The 16985-nt window shown below is 52.5% G+C and overlaps 1 non-coding gene across 1 annotated transcript; it reads left to right on the forward strand.

The window, feature by feature from the left end:
• Positions 1-16215: 16215 nt before the first annotated feature.
• Positions 16216-16354, forward strand: LOC120639364. Its single transcript, XR_005661369.1, has one exon. It is a non-coding gene; the product is annotated as a small nucleolar RNA Z247 (small nucleolar RNA).
• Positions 16355-16985: the final 631 nt, after the last annotated feature.

Genomic DNA, 16985 nt, shown 5'->3' on the forward strand with positions numbered 1-16985 from the left:
CCTTAAGCTGTAGGAGGACCAGCACCAAGGGGCCCAGCGGATTGTCGACTGGGCGAGCGAAGCGAGCTTAGCGCTGGTGCCACTTGGAATGAGCCCAATCCAAGTGGCGGAGCCACCAGCTTCGATTGCTGACGCCCTTCCAGTGCTGAACTCCGCTTTGGATAGGCTCCAGCGTCTGGAGCCAGTCCTTGCTGGCCAGCTTGAAGCCGAGGGCTGCGAGCTGATCCGGATGATGGCGGAGCACATTCTGACCTGCCTCCGGAGCCACGACCCGGCCATCTCTCTAGCCCCCGTGGTCGATGGTCCAGTGGCGGAGTCGGAGGCCGCCGCTCGAGAAAGCGTGCTGGAGGTCGTTGACTTCGTAGCCGCCTACTTCAAGCGGGAGCCTGCAGACTCCTGAGCTGGACATTGTACCTCTTTTTTTGCGTTATGTTACAAACATTGTACTTGTTGAAATTTTAATAAAGGAAAATTTCAACTTAGTTGTTTGTCAATTGCACTGTTGCGGTATGCAGCACCCCGGCGCCCTGGCCCCCTAACAGATAGGTTCAGTTGTTTGGACCTATCTGCCATCTGAGCCGAAGAAGACACTCCGGACCCCCGTATGAGGTTGAGCAAGCATCCTTGAGCATAGGTGTAGCATAGATTGCAACGCGAACGAGCGACTTATTCCCTGTATAGCAGAAAAACTACAGAGAGGAAAATCAAACTCGCTTGTATGGTAGTAGTGATACTGCAACATAGGTGTTTGACGCATGCAGAATCGATCCGTGATGTCTGGCTCAAAGCGAACGCCCCGGCCCCCTGGGAGACAGGCTCAGTTGTTTTGAGTCTGTCTACCGTAGAGACTGGACCTCGATCTGCATGAAGCCTTAAAGCGGATGCCGGGACCCCCTGGTAGGTAAGCTCAATGGTTTGAGGCTAGCTACCACCAGACAAGGCTTAACCTGCATACCACTCAAAGTTACAGCTTAGTAGCAGGCCCGCGGGACCTATTCTGGACCGGACCCCAGGCTAGTACGAGGTTCGGAGCTCCGGATGCGCAAGTCCAGGCAGTACGATGCTTGTTACAGAGTGGTGGAGTGTGTAGGCTTAGGGTGCGGAACCAGGCTAAGGCACTACACAGGGCTCCGGACCACTCCAGGAAACAACACGACTTTACCAGACCTGACCCCAACGCTCCAGACCTCTCCTAGCAGTGGGTGAGGTCATTCTATCGTACTCGATCCTTTGAGATATGGAGCTGGACATGCCGTGCAGGACTTAGGAAGCCAATCCTTGGGCTAAACCGAGGTCCGGGCCCCTAATTACCTAGCTCCGGGTACTAGAGCACTCATTACATGGTGGTGGAGTGGGTAAGCTTTGGGTACGGAACCGGCTAAGCGGCTACACAGGACTCCGGACCACCCCAGGAAACAAGCACCCCCTCTCCAGAGTAGGTCCCTAGGGGTCCGGACCCCTCTCCCAGTAGCAAGAGGGTCCGAACCTGTACAGCAGTCCAGCAATCCAATACAGATCTTAGCTGTAACGACCAGAGTGGAAGTCCGCACGGGGGTTAGAAGAGTAAAAACTCGAGAAACGAAATGCGAGATAAAATTTTGACACAAAGACAGAACTGGGGCAAATCTTTCCTTTGCAGCTTGATATACATGGCTTGCGCGATGGATGCCAGAGGCCGGGTTTACGAGGGCGGACCCCTACCGCTCTGGGCTGCGCGTTGATGCTTGCCGACGGTGCGATGGATGCCAGAGGCCAGGTTTATGAGGGCGGACCTCCACCGCTCTGAACCGCATGCTGATTCTATCTTATTACAAAGGAAAAAATCATTTCCCTGCTCTGCCTAAGTGTAAAACTTACGCAGATGCTCTATGTTCCATGAGTTGGGCAGTGGCACCCCATCTTCTGTGGCAAGGTGAACGCATCCGGGGCGGCATACTTCTGTAACCTTGAAGGGCCCCTCCCAGCTAGGGGAGAGTTTGTGGAGCCCTGCTCGATTCAGGATCCGCTTCAAGACGAGGTCGCCAGCCCGGAGCTCCCTACTGTGCACGAACCGTTGATGATAGCGCCTGAGCGCCTGGTTGTAGTGTGCATTTTGGATTGCTGCTCGCCACCTTCATTTGTCAATGAAGTCCACATCGTCACGCCGCAGCTGTTCTTGCATGGATTCGTCAAAAGCCTGGACCCGTGGTGAGCCCAGGTGAATTTCCGGGGGAAGGCATGCTTCAGCCCCGTAGACCAGGAAGAATGGAGTCTCCCCGGTGGCTCGGCTGGGTGTGGTCCGGTTGCCCTATAACACGCACGGAAGCTCGTCAACCCATTTGGCACCATGCTTCTTCAAGCAGTTGTAGGTGCGGGTCTTGAGTCCCCTGAGGATCTCTACATTCGCTCTCTCGACCTGTCCATTGTTGCGGGGGTGTGCCACGGACGCAAAGCATAGCTAGATGCTGATGTCCTCGCAGTACTCTTGGAAGAGTCTGCTTTTGAATTGGGTCCCGTTGTCCGCGATAATGCGGTTTGGGACGCCAAATTTTCACACAATGGACTTGAGGAATGTGACTGCTGATTTCTTAGTGATATTCACCACAGGGGTAACCTCCGGCCACTTTGTGAACTTGTCGATGGCGACGTAGAGGAACCGGTACCAGCCGACGGCCCGGGGGAACGGCCCCAGGATATCCACTCCCCATACGGCGAATGGCCATGAGGGCGGGATCATTTGCAGAGCTTGAGCCAGTGTGTGTATTTGCTTTGCATGGAACTGGCATGCTTTGCAGGACTTTACTAGCTCAGCCGCATCCTGGAGTGCTGTCGGCCAGTAGAAGCCATGCCGAAAGGCCTTACCAACAAGCGTGCGAGATGAGAAATGACTTCCACACTCGCCTCCATGGATCTCCGTGAGCAACTCGTGGCCCTCTCCCTGGGAAATGGACCGCATGAGGATACCATTGGCGCCATGGCGTAGCGTTTAACCAATCGTACTATGCGCTTAGCGGACACATCGTCATCAGGGAGGATGTTGTCTTTCAGGTAGCTCCGGATCTCGGAGATCCATGCATCGGAACTTCCCTGAGCAGGTGGGAGTGGCTCTATGAGGTCTCCAGGATCCTTGACAGAGCTCACAACCCAAGGCAGGCACCACAGGTGGAATGCCGCCGGGACCGCTAGCTTCGGGTGCTAGCTTGATCCCCTTCACCCAGTTCGGCAGGCTAGGCGGTAGGTCTCAGCAACCGCCTTTCGAAGACGCTCTCGGGCACGGATGTCCAAGTAGATGCTCTCGCGGAAAGATCATCTGCTGCTGAGTTGAGTTCGCGGGGAACATGTTGCAGTTCCAAGGCGTCGAAGTCCTTCTCGAGCTTCCTCACGTGGATGAGGTATGCCGCGAGCTGGGGATTGTTGCAGCTGCAATCCCCTCGACCTACTTGATGATTAGCTGAGAGTCCCCCTTCACCAGAAGCTGCCGGACCCCTAGAGACAGGGCTTGTGTCAGGCCAAAGATCAGAGCTTCGTACTCCGCCATGTTGTTGGTGGCCTTGAACTCAAGGTGCATCATGTACTTCAGCTGATCTCCATTTGGGTCGATGAGGACCACACCCGTTGAAGAAGAGTGTCCAGTGGGGCTCGGTGAAGACTGGTGTCCTAATTTTCGGCCCCGGGGTCCGGCGTTGAAGTCCGGACCCCCAGAATTGCTTGGGGAAGGAGTTCATTCTGCTATGAAATCAGCCAGGATTTGGCTCTTGACTGCATGGTGAGGCTGGAAGTCCAGCTGGAACTCAGCCAACTCTGCTGCCCACTTGGCGATGTTGCCCGTGGCGTTGGACTTGTGCAGGATCGCTCTTAGTGGGTAAGAGGTCACTCCGACAACTCAGTGTGCCTGAAAGTTGTGGCGCAGTTTCCTGGACACAATAAGTATGGAATAGATAAGCCTATGCGTCTCAACATACCTGGCCTTCGCCTCATGGAGGACTTCACTGACGTAGTAGACCGGCTTCTGGGTTCCCACTGGGAAGAGGCTCCTCCGGACCCCCTTGTCCGGGGTACGGACCTTTAGACAGAGGAGTGGCCGCCGGACCCCCGTATTCGGGGTCCGGCTCACCATCCTTGGCCGGGGAGACCCTAGTGTCCCCCTGGCAAGCTTGCTCCGTTCTCTCGGTGACCAGCACCATGCTGACCGCCACTGCAGACACAGCAAGATACAGAAACAACGTCTCACCTGGCTCTGGAGCCACCAACACTGGCAGTGAGGTGAGGTGCTGCTTCAGTTCCTGGAAGGCTTGTTCAGCCTCTTCGGTCCAAGAGAATGGACTGGACCTCCTCAATAGCTTGAAGAAGGGGAGGGCCCTCTCAGCCAGCCTCGATATGAAGCGGCTAAGAGTGGCTAGAGATCCAGTAAGCTTCTGGACGTCCTTGATGCGGCCAGGAGGCCTCATCGCCTCGATCGCCTTGATCTTGGCTGGGTTTGCCTCAATGCCTCGATGTGAGACCAGGAAACCCAGCAGCTTCCCTGCCGAGACACCGAAGATGCACTTCTCGGGATTCAGCTTCGTGCGCGTGGTGCGTAGTCGGTCAAAGACGAGGGACAGGTCTTCAACTAGTGTTGACCCTACCTTAGTCTTGACCACGATGTCATCAACATACACCTCAACAATATCTCTAATTAGATTACAGAAGGTTTTGTTCATAGCTCATACAAACATGGGTAAGGCATTCCTCAGACCATATTGGCATGACAATATAGCAATAAAGCCCATCTACTGTTACAAAAGCAGTATGCTTCCTATCCTCTCTAGATATCTGAATCCGGTGGAAACTAGAGTATGCATCTAGGAAAGACAAAAGGTCACACCCGGAGGTGGAGTCCACGATCTAATCGATACGTGGAAGAGGATAGGGGTCTCTAGAACATGCCTTGTTGAGGCTGGTGTAGTCGATGCACATCCGAAGCTTCCCGTTGGCCTTTGGGACGACGACCGGGTTGGCCAACCACTCGGGGTGGTGGACCTCCTCGATGAAGCCAGCGTGTAACAGCTTGCGGACTTCTTCATGGATGAAGTTCTGCCTCTCCACGGACTGCTTCCGAGGCTTCTGGCGCACCGGTGTGGCGTCGGGGTAGATTCTCAGATTGTGCTCGATCACTTCCCTGGGGATCCCGGCCATCTATGACGGTTCCCAGGCGAACACGTCGACATTTGCCCGGAGGAAAGTGATGAGCGCGTCTTCCTATTTCTCCTCCAGATTTCCCGCGATGCGGGTGGTCCTGGAGGTGTCCGCTCTGATCTGCACCGTCTTCACGGGAACATCGTCTGGATCAGATGGCTGAACCTTAGGTGCCTTTGCAAGCGCCCTGGCTTGCGAGGTGGATGGGTCCTCCTCGGAACGTGCAGCCTCTGCCGCCAGAGCATGCAGTCTTTCAACTGCAGCGACGGCAGCGATGCGGTCACCCCACACGGTGAGGACACCGGCAGGGGAAGGCATCTTCAGGACCAAATACCCGTAATGGGCAATGGCCATGAAGCGGTAGAGAGCCGGCTGGCCAATGATGGCATTGAACGGGAGGTTCACCTCCGCAACATCGAACTGGACGCTCTTTGTGCGGAAGTTCTCCTCGGTCCCGAACGTGACTGGCAAGGTGATGCTCCCCAGAGGGAACACCGGATGTGGGCCCACTTCGGAGAATGGGCGAGAGGGAGTCAGCTTGGACTCCGGGATCTGCAGCTGCTTGATCGCTGCATAGCTGATGACGTTGAGGCCAGCCCCACCATCTATCAGCACGTGATAGAGCTTGACGTTGGATATGACAGGGGCGGTGACTAGTGGTAGTACACCAGCCCCGGCCATATTCTCTGGGCAGTCGGATGGCCCGAAAGAGATGGTGGTGTTCATCCACCTTTGGTGCGGCACCGCCTTCGGGACTCCCGGCTTCACCGAGAGGACCTCTCAGCGAAGGGCCTTCACGTCCCGCCAGGAGACAAGCTCCCAGCTTCCACCGTACATTACGTACAGCTTCTTGCGGCGGTCGTCATTGTCGGAGTCGGAGTTGTCGTCGTGGTACACACCCTTCAGCTCCCGAGCAGGGGATTCGTACCCCAGCTCCTTCTCCCCGGCAGCGGTTCCGCTGTCGGAGGCTTTCTCCTTGCTAGACCACTGGGCTGGAGGGGGTGAGCCGTCCTTGGAGGACTGCTCACGCCGCCCACTGACCCGCTTCGCGAGTTTTTGGATCTCGCGACAGTCAGCGGCGCTGTGGCGAGCGGTGGGATGCACTGGGCATGAACCTCCACTGCCACCTTTCGGGCGCGGGCGCTTGCCATGCACATTCTGGTCCCCAGCCGCTGCCGCAGCAGCTGGTGCCACCGTTGCAGCGACTGGACTGCCGAGTTGCGGCTCCCCGCGACTCCGGTTCTTGTTCTTCTTCTTCTTCTTGCCACCGCCCTGGGCGGTAGCTCCGGAGCCACCGGCTTTGGCGTCTCCGTCTTGGGGGGCGGAGTGCCATGCGCGGCCCTCAGCGGCCATGGCACACTTGTCTGCCAGGGAGAAAAGCGTGGTAACGCTTTCCACCTCCTGCGTCGCCAGCTTCTCGAGCATCTTCTCATCACGTACCCCCTGACGGAAAGCAGTGATAATAGATGCGTCAGAGATACGAGGAATGGTACCCCGTACCTTGGTGAAGCGCGAGATGAATGCCCGTAGCGTCTCCCCGGGTTTCTGCCTCACTGCGTGGAGGTGAGCCTCCACACCATGCTGCTGGTATGCACTGGCGAAGTTCGCTGTGAACCTCGCACAGAGCTCCTCCTAGGACTGAATCATCCCGTGAGTGAGGTTCATGAGCCAAGTCCGGGCTGGCCTAGTCAAGGCTACATGAAAGTAGCTTGCCATGATGGTGTCGTTACCACCAGCTGCTGTGATGGCGGTAACGTACACCTGAAGGAATTCCGACGGGTTAGTGGTACCGTCGTACTTCTCCGGCAGGTGCGGGCAGAACTTGGACGGCCATGCCACCGCGCAGAGATGCTCCGCCAGTGCAGAGCAGCCCACCCCAGCCACCGGGGTGCCCGCCTGTATCCGGGCTTTCACCGGAGGCTTGGGTGCTGCCACGTCCAAGTCGGCGTTGTGGTTGCGGCCCTCAATGTTGAGGCGGCGCTCTCGCGCCCTCTCGACGGAGATGCGGGCGTCCTCACCCGCGCGCCTGCGGTTGAGCTCCACCCGCAGGCCCTCTGTTCGTGCACCCCTCACTGTGGGGGAGCGCACGGATGCCGACGCACTGCCCTGGCACCGGTGGTAGGGTACCACCGCATTGCCAGGCGGAGGTCGTTACCCAGTCCTTGTAGAACTGGGGGAGGCCTCAGCCAGATGGAGGAGACGGTCAACGTCATCCCGCCACTGCCTCAGGGCGTCTTGCGAGGCTGCAGTAGCCGGAGGGTTGCGAAGCAACTCCCTAACCTCCGCCAGCGCTCCATCGCTCGCAGCTTATGAGGGGGCTCTTGACGGGCGCCCTGACTCTTGCCGATGTGCAGCGCGCGCCGCCGCCGACGGTGGCTGCTCCAAGGGCACGGTTGCCCCTGGAGCAGGAAGGCGAGAGGCATGTGGCGCAGATGACGCCACACCCTCCGTCATCTCCACGTCGTCCACCCGAACCATAGAGACCAGCAAGAGATGAACTGAAACCAGCTATGGCCCCAACCTGGCGCGCCAAATGTCGTGGTGTGGCAAACCACAGCCGGGTGGCGGAATGCACCCGCCTAATCCCAGAGGGTGAGTACTCAGGGGTTAGCTAGGAATTAGTTCTATCTCCTGGAAGAACACGATGAACACAGCCGGTTTAGAGTGGTTCAGGCCGCCGGAGCATAATACCCTACGTCCACTGTGTGCTGTATTGCTTGAGTCTGGGTGAGCTTGTGCCCTAGAGTCTTTTGTTTGTGTGTGTGCTCCCGAGAGCCTGTCCTGTGCAGCGAGTGCCTCCCCTTTATATCTCAAGGGAGGCGCGTACATGGCCGCTGGGTCCCCGACAGGTGGGCCCAATCATTATAGTATAAAATAACGTACCGTTAATACATTATGGTGTTGCAGGCAGAGAAGATCTCATTCCTGGATTTCCTTGCCTGCCCACGGGAATCCTCCGTCCAGCATATCCAGGGGCTGTCTTGTCGAAACGGCGCCAGGCGTAGCTTGCGGCGTCGCCTGCAGTGTAGCTGCCCGGTGATGTAGGAGCCTGACCCGTGGGGCCCGGCAGCTCCGCCCCTTGTGGCGTAGTCGCGGATGACTATGCGAGTCCTGGCTTGCTGCAGTAGGAGTGGGTATCCCTGCTTCAGAATACCGACAGATGAGTTCTACAATAATTAATTCATTCCCTTTTAAGGACAGACTACGAAGTGCATAGTTTATATATGCATCAGGTCGATTGTCCACTTCTACAGTTTTTTCTAAAAAACAAAATTTGCAGCAGCTATCTGCACTTCTGTAGTTTATACTGAATTGAAATCATCCTTCATAAGATCTTGAGTAAAATGTGTGGACAGTTCTTGAATTTATCTCGGTGTGTCGTCTAGATCCCTAAACTCTCAAAATGCATTTTTAGGCTCCCGAACTTATCCCAAGGTGCCATCCTCAATCCCTACTCTCTCATGACTCATCCTCAATCCCTACTCTCTCAAAATATATTGTGGTCAGACATGCACTCAACCATTCACCATTACAGTTTCAGATCATAGTTGTGGTAGAGGTAAAAACAAATCAAGATGCATGGTTGGCTCCAAGCACAGAACCTAGTCCAATGAGGGCCCCTTAAAGAACCTACAGGTGTTTTTCTGCCTTGTCAAAAAATAATATCAGTTTTACGCAAAAAAAAATGCCGAACATATATAGCTCACTTGATCCCAACAAGATCAAAGATCTAAATTTTAAGGTTACGTCATCTAATCAATTTCCATAAACGGTCTGCATGCACTGGTTGTTGGAAGTGATTGTACCTCCGGCTCACTGTGGATGAAGTCCCAGCTGGTTTGACATTCCTGTTTCGCCGATGCGGCAGTTTAGTGTAGGCGATCTGTTCTTAAACAGGGAGATGTTTTTGTTTGACTTAATCGATCTTAAGATTTGTCTGCTCAATCTTCCTTATTGTGCGCGTGCTATCGGTGTTTATGTTTCTCAAAAACACACACCATTATTTGAGTCTCATGCTACCATTAAATATATTGCATAATTTATTTGCACACAATCAATACTACTTTAATTTAAGGCGTTTGGGAGTTTCATATATATTATATATACTTCACGAGCCAAGCCAGGCATGCAACGACTCAGAAATTAAAAGATACCAACAAAATGGGAAGCAGGTGAGCAGTCAGAGTGCCAGAAAGAAATTGTCCAGGTGAACAAGCCACTGACATGCGTGTTGTCCCCCAACCAACTGCTCCCAAGCACTGATTGATTGCAAAGTTTCATAGCGAGAAAAAACAGTGCGTGTACCTGTGCAAAACAAATACAAAGGACACATCTGCATCTCATTGTGCTTGAACTGGACAAAAAAGTGTGGCGCATGCTAAAGTTTGTTACATTTTTCTTTTCAGTATAATTAAACTGTGTGAAAGGCTGGCAGCAGCTAAACTAGCTGGGGTAGAAGCATGTGCACAGTGGCGCTGTACTCGCACGAGGGCCTCTCCCGATTTGACTTTGCAGGAATGTAGTAGTGGTTGTGTTGGCACAGTGTCCCGCTCCAGCCCAAGGCCCCGGCGTGATGCCCGGCCCAACGTCCGTGTCCATAGCCCAGAGTGGCAGATATAGTCTGAGTGGGAGAGGAAGAGATTTCTATTCGTCCTCCTCTCCGCCTCTGCTGGCTTCTCCGATCTCTCTGATTCCTTCTTCCTTCTCCCTCCACTACCAATCTGCTAACATCTGGTATCAGAGACTCGATCCTGCGCCTCCGGTCTGGATCCCCATCACCACTACACCCGCCTGCAGAAGTCCCTGGGCACCATGGACCCCAACACGAAGCTGCTCATGGACGAGATGAAGAAGCTCGGGGATCGCTTCTCCGCAGTGGAGTCTCGCGTCGACAGCCTAGAGTCTTCTCTCGGTGACCGCTTCAAGGTGGTCGAGGCCTCCACGTCAGAATTCGCTGCCTGGCGGCCCGGTGTGGACACGGCCGTGGAGGATCTCAAGCTGCAGATCGGTGCCGTCAACAAGCAGCTCGATCGAGTGGTCCTCGATCGGGGATCCCATGAGCCGGGCATCCTCTCGAGCCCGGAGGCGGCTGCGGCGTCTCCACCTACCGGCAACCCAGCCGTCGTCCCTGATGGGCACCGCCATGACCTTCGTAACCGGGAGCACGGGCATGGGTCTGTTACGACCTTCACCCACCTCCCGGTCAAGGGTACATCGTCAGATCCACTCCCTCCCCCTGGTTTTGGTCCTGATTCGCGTCTCCCTAGCTTTTACCGATTTCAGAGTTCGGCTGGCCCTGCTATGTTTCCTTCTACTGGTCGATTGCCTAAACTGAATTTCCCCATTTTCACCGGCGAGAACCCCAAGCTCTGGCAGTCGCGTACTGAAAATTACTTCGATATGTATGGGGTCGATAAGTCAGTTTGGGTTCGGTTTGCAGTCATGCAATTTGAGGATGCTGCAGCCCATTGGTTGCAGTCGATTGAGCGCAAACTTATGTCTCTTAATTGGGGGGATTTTTGTAAATTGGTTCATGATAGATTTGGGCGTGATCAGCATGAATTACTGATCTGTCAGCTGTTTCACATTAAGCAGACTGGCTCGGTGTAAGAGTACATTGAGCAATTCTCTACACTAGTCGATCAACTAGCTGCTTATTCTTCTCCTCAGGATCCCCTCTATTTTACTTTATGGTTTATTGATGGGCTTTGTGATGACATTAAATCTGTAGTATTAGTGCAATGCCCCCAGGATCTGGATACTGCTTGTGCACTTGCTTCATTGCAGGAAGAGGTGGGGGATTCATCTTGCCGACGGGGATTTCGGCGGTCTGATTCTGGTTCGTCGTTCAAGCCTCAGCTCCGAGGGGCCCTTCATCTGCCGGCTCCTCCTCCTCGCGACTGGCCATCTCCTGCTATGACTAAGGATGATCGTCGTAGTGGGGACGCTGCCCAAGTGAGTTCTCCTGATGCCAAGCTAGATGCGCTGCGAACTTATCGTTGTGCCATGGGGCTTTGCTACAGATGTGCTGAAAAGTGGAGCAAAGATCACAAGTGCTCTCCCACAGTGCAGCTTCATGCAGTACAGGAACTCTGGGAATTATTTCAGCTGGAGGATGTGTCTGTCGACAGCCACTCTTTGCATGTCGAGTCCTCAGAGCAATTGTTTTTGGCTATTTCTAAGGCAGCAATGACAGGTCAGGGAGCTCCCCATACTTTGAAGTTCTTGGGTTCTATCCAACATCAGTCTGTATCCATACTTGTTGACTCTGGGAGTTCAAATTCGTTCATCAGTGCTCAGTTGGTTCAGTGGTTGTCTGGAGTTTCTCCTTTGCAGCATTCAATTACAGTGCAAGTTGCTGGCAGTGGTACATTGTCCTGTTCTGCTGTGCTATCCCAAGCAGTTTGGTTTGTTGGTGACATTGCCTTCCAGTCTGACCTTAGAGTCCTTCCTTTGGCAGCCTATGATATAATCATTGGGATGGATTGGTTGGAGGCTTACAGCCCCATGAGTGTTCATTGGAAGCATAAATGGATGGAAATTTCCTAGGAGGAGCATAAAGTGCTGCTGCAAGGGGTGGTTCCCGACCTCCCTGAGGAGTTGTTGCTTCAAGTTTGTGTAGTCGCTCCTTCAAGGTCCTCACACACTTCTGTACAGTTGCTGCCTACTAAAGTTCAGTCCTTGCTAGATCAGTTTGAGCATCTCTTTAAGGAGCCGGTGGGGTTGCCTCCTTCCCGAGCTTGTGACCACGAAATTCCTCTCATACCGGGTGCCCGACCAGTTAACATCCGACCCTACAGGTACCCCCAGCACTACGGGATGAAATTGAGAAGCAAGTGCGTGATATGTTGCAGCAAGGAATCATTCAGCCAAGTGTCAGTTTGTTCTCATCTCCTGTCCTGTTGGTGAAGAAGAAAGACGGGTCATACAAATTTTGTGTGGATTTTCGCCATCTTAATGCGCTGACTCTTAAATCCAAGTTCCCTGTGCCTGTTTTTGATCAGCTTATGGATGAGTTAGCAGGAGCTTCGTGGTTCTCCAACCTTGATTTACGGGCTGGGTTCCACCAGATTTTGTTGAAGCCTGGCGAGGAGTACAAGACGGCTTTCCAAACTCATTTTGGGCAATATGAATTTAGAGTCATGGCCTTTGGCCTTACTGGTGCTCCTGGGTCTTTTCAGGTTGCAATGAATGTTACTTTGGCGCCTGGTCTCCGCAAGTTCGTGATAGTCTTCTTTGATGACATCCTAATATATAGCCGGTCCTATGAGGAACATCTGCAGCATATTAATCTGGTGATTCAATGGCTAGCCAAGGATCAATGGAAGTTGAAATTGTCCAAGTGTACGTTTGCTCAGTGAACTGTGGCATATTTGGGTCACATTTTCAGTGAACAAGGGGTTTCCACTTACCCATCTAAAGTGCAAGCTATAGTGGACTGGCCAGTTCCATCAACTGTTAAAGAGCTCAGGTCCTTCCTTGGTCTAGCTGGCTATTATCGGAAGTTTGTGCGCCACTTCGGCATTGTGTCCAGGACACTAACTAATTTGTTGAAGAAAGGTACACTGTTTGTTTGTACTTCTAAGCATGATTCGGCATTTGCAACATTGAAATCTTTCTTGTTGACTGCCCCGGTATTGGCTCTCCCTGATTTTGCTGTCCCTTTTGCAATCGAGACTGATGCCTGTGATAGTGGAGTTTGTGCTGTGTTACTTCAACGAGGACACCCGCTAGCTTTCATTAGTAAGGCTCTTGGTCCAAGGACAAGAGGGCTATCTACATATGAAAAGGAATATCTTGCTATTTTGGTGGTTGTGGAGCAATGGAGGCATTATTTGCAGTGTGGTGAATTCATAATATACACTAATCAAAGGAGTCTAGTACATTTAAATGAGCAGCGCCTCCACACCCCTTGGCAGCAAAAGGTATTCACCAAGTTGTTGGGTTTGCAGTACAAGATAGTGTACAAACAGGGTGCTGACAATAGAGTTGCTGATGCTCTATCAAGAAGGTCTTCTGTTGATCAAATCCTGGCCATATCCTCTAGTACCCCTTTGTGGTTGGCGGCCGTTGTGACATCTTATGCTTCTGATCCTCAGGCTACAGAGTTGATCACTAAGCTGTCTCTCAAGCCTGATTCTGTTCCCAATTATACACTGTCTGGTGGTGTTCTCAGGTTCAAGAACCGCATATGGATTGGCAATGATAAGGCTCTTCAGTCCCAACTCATTTCTGCAATGCATTCCTCCGCCTTGGGTGGTCACTCTGGCATACCTGTCACTTACAGTAAGCTCAAGCAATACTTCTTTTGGCCGGCGATGAAGTCTTCTGTACAACAATATATCCAAGCATGTGGCATCTGTCAGAAAGCTAAGCCTGATCGGGCTCGCTACCCTGGTCTGCTCCAACCGTTGCCCGTCCCAGATTCAGCGTGGTAGATGGTCTCTCTTGATTTTGTGGAAGGCCTTCCTCGGTCAGGTTCCTACAACTCAATTCTAGTGGTGGTGGACAAGTTTTCCAAATTTTCTCACTTCATTCCACTCCGACACCCGTTCACTGCTCTTTCTGTTGCTAAGGCATATCTGGATAATGTGTATAAGCTTCATGGCCTTCCGCTGTCCCTTGTTTCTGATCGTGACCGTGTGTTCACAAGCAAGCTTTGGCATGAGCTGTTCTCTTTGGCTGGTGTCCAACTGCGCATGAGCTCATCCTATCATCCGCAGACCGACGGACATACGGAGCATGTCAATCAATGTATGGAGATGTTCCTTCGCTGTTTCGTTCATGCCTGCCCAACGAAATGGATTCAATGGCTCTCCCTGGCTGAGTTTTGGTATAATACGAGCTGTCATTCTGCTCTGGGGCGTTCTCCGTTTGAAGTGCTCTACGGTCACTCCCCACGTCACTTTGGTCTAGATTCCGCGTCTGCTATCTCTGTGCCGGACTTATCTGATTGGCTGCATGAACGGGAAGTGATGCAAGGGCTTGTGAAGCAGCATTTGTTGCGTGCCCAGGAACGGATGAAGCGCCAAGCTGACAAAGGCCGGTTAGAGCGTTGTTTCAATGTTGGAGACTCTGTTTTCCTTAAGTTGCAGTCATATGTCCAGACGTCACTTGCACCAAGAGCTAATCAGAAGTTGTCCTACAAGTTTTTCGGCCCTTTTCGCGTGCTGGAGCATATTGGTTCTGTCGCCTACAGGTTGGAGCTTCCGCCGTCAGCTTCCATTCACCTGGTGTTTCATGTGTCGCAACTCAAGAAGGCAGTGGGTGATCCGGTTGTTTCTCCTGTGCTGCCAGATAGCTCTGCCTACTATCAAGTACCAGAACGTGTGCTCCAGCGTCATCTCTCTCCTGGTGATCATCCTGTACTCCAAGGATTGATCAAATGGTCTGGTCTGCCCTCTTCATTGGCAACCTGGGAGAACATGGCTTATCTTGGACGACGCTTTCCACGAGCAGCGACTTGGGGGCAAGTCGCTTCGCAAGAGGAGGGGAGTGTTGGCACAGTATCCCGCTCCAGACCAAGGCCCCGGCGTGATGCCCGGCCCAACGTCCGTGTCCATGGCCCAGAGTGGCAGATATAGTCTGAGTGGGAGAGGAAGAGAGTTAATCAGTTTTGTACTCCAACAATATTATTCCCTTAACGAAGACAACCTCTGTTCGTCCTCCTCCTCTCTGCCTCTGCTTGCTTCTCCGATCTCTCTAATTCCTTCTTCCTTCTCCCTCCGCTACCAATCTGCTAACAGGTTGGCCCGTTGCATTCATCGTCCATGCACATGCATGTTTATCCCCTCCCTTAGCTTCTTCTTCTTCCTCTGTCTGCAGCTTGTTTCTTCCTCCCCCAGCTGAAAATTGCCATGGCACCTAATCAAAAAATCACACATAGATGTTTGTGTATTATTGCACATTGATGATCGAGCTCTACCTTTCCATCTGTCGATCTGGTAGTTTGTTATCCACATCATTCATCTAGCTAGATAGGTTGGGCAGGTACAATAAGTCCTTGAAGGTTCATTCATTTAGATGATGCACGAACTGTGTGTGTGATCGATGTGGTCATCGGATCACTGCACATCGGGTTGTTGCCACAGGGAAATAAAAATAAAGGTCACGTTTCCAACTTCGCTATCCTTCCTATTTGTGTACGTGCAGCCTGGCCAATGATGGAGCCTGCTTCAAACATGACGCGTGCGTTCAACAATTCGGCCGTGCAAGCAAGCAAGCCCTTGATGCGATATAGATAAACTTGCTTGTTAGGAAAATTGTAATTGTGAAAGCTTCCATGTTTGTAACGTGAAACAACAAGGACATGTATCGGCCAAGGAGTGCTATAGATAGAACTGACTATAGATAGAATTATTCTTTCTTGTAAAGCAATCCTTGGCCGGCTCTCCTGTTGGTTCTCACGCTATATATGTAAGCCATGAGAGGGGCTTTTCCTCTATCAATACAATTAACACGCAACCGACCGAGAGACCCAAGATCGGGCTCCGTCGTTCCTCCTAGTGCGCCTCTGAGTTTTACATGGTATCAGAGCCTTCAAAGCCTAAATAGATCGAATCCCCTTGATCATCTGTCATGGCTAGTTCATCCTCCTCTGCCGCCAATCCACTCCTTGGTCAACCCGTCACTGAGAAGCTGACGAAATCCAATCATGCGCTGTGGAAGGCCCAGATCTGTGCCACGGTGCGCGGTGCTCGTTTACAAGGCTACCTCACAGGTGCTTCCAAGGCACCATTGGCGGAAGTCGTCGTCAAGGGAGCGGACGGCAAGGAGGTGACAGTGCCGAACCCGGCACTAGATGATTGGGAAGCAACGGATCAACAGGTCCTTAGCTACCTACTAAATTCTTTGTCAAAAGACATCCTCTCGCAGGTTGCTACATGTGCGACGGCTGTGGAAGCATGGAAGATCATAGAAGACATGTTTGCGTCACAGACGCGAGCACGAACCGTGAATACACGGATTGCTTTGGCGACTACCCAAAAAGGGAGCTCGTCCGTTGCGGAGTACTTCGAGAAGATGAAGACTCTAGACGACGATATGAGGGCGCCAGGCAGACCGCTTGAAGATGAAGAATTGATCGAGTATATCATCACTGGATTGGGCGAGGATTTCAATCCCCTTGTCACATCTCTCTGCACTCGTGTGGAGCCGATCTCTCTTGGTGAGTCTTATTCACAGCTTCTCAGCTTCGAGACTCATATGGATCTTATGTATGGAGGAAACCAGGGAGGCTCCGCCAATTCTGCTAGTCGCGGCCATGGTCGCAGCAGGAACATGCGTGGCAGAGGCCAATCGTGTGGAGGAGGCTACACCTCTGGAGGGCGCGGCAACTCAGGAGGTCGCGGCAGCTCTGGAGGGAATTTTCAGCGCCAAGGTGCAGGACGTGGTGGAGGTTACAACAACTCCAACCGCAACTACAACAACAACCCAAGGACGTCATCTGATGGAGAACTGTTCTGTCAGGTATGCTTCAAGAAAAGACATACTGCTGCAGAATGCTGGCACAGGTTCAACGAAGATTATGTTCCAAATCAAAGGTTGGTTGCAGCAGCAACAAACTCGTATGGGGTGGACACTAATTGGTACATGGATACCGGTGCCACTGACAACGTAACAAGTGAATTGGAGAAGCTGACGGTGAAGAACAAGTACCACGGATCAGATCAGATCCACACGGCGAATGGTACAGGTATGGATATTAGTCATATTGGTCATACTACCATTCATACTCCTAGTCGTGATATTCATCTAAACAATGTTCTTTATGTTCCACAAGCCAAGAAAAATCTTGTTTCCGTTCACCGTCTTGCTACTGATAACTCCGC

This window comes from Panicum virgatum, chromosome 6K (genome assembly GCF_016808335.1).
Source record: "Panicum virgatum strain AP13 chromosome 6K, P.virgatum_v5, whole genome shotgun sequence".
Taxonomy (NCBI): domain Eukaryota; kingdom Viridiplantae; phylum Streptophyta; class Magnoliopsida; order Poales; family Poaceae; genus Panicum; species Panicum virgatum.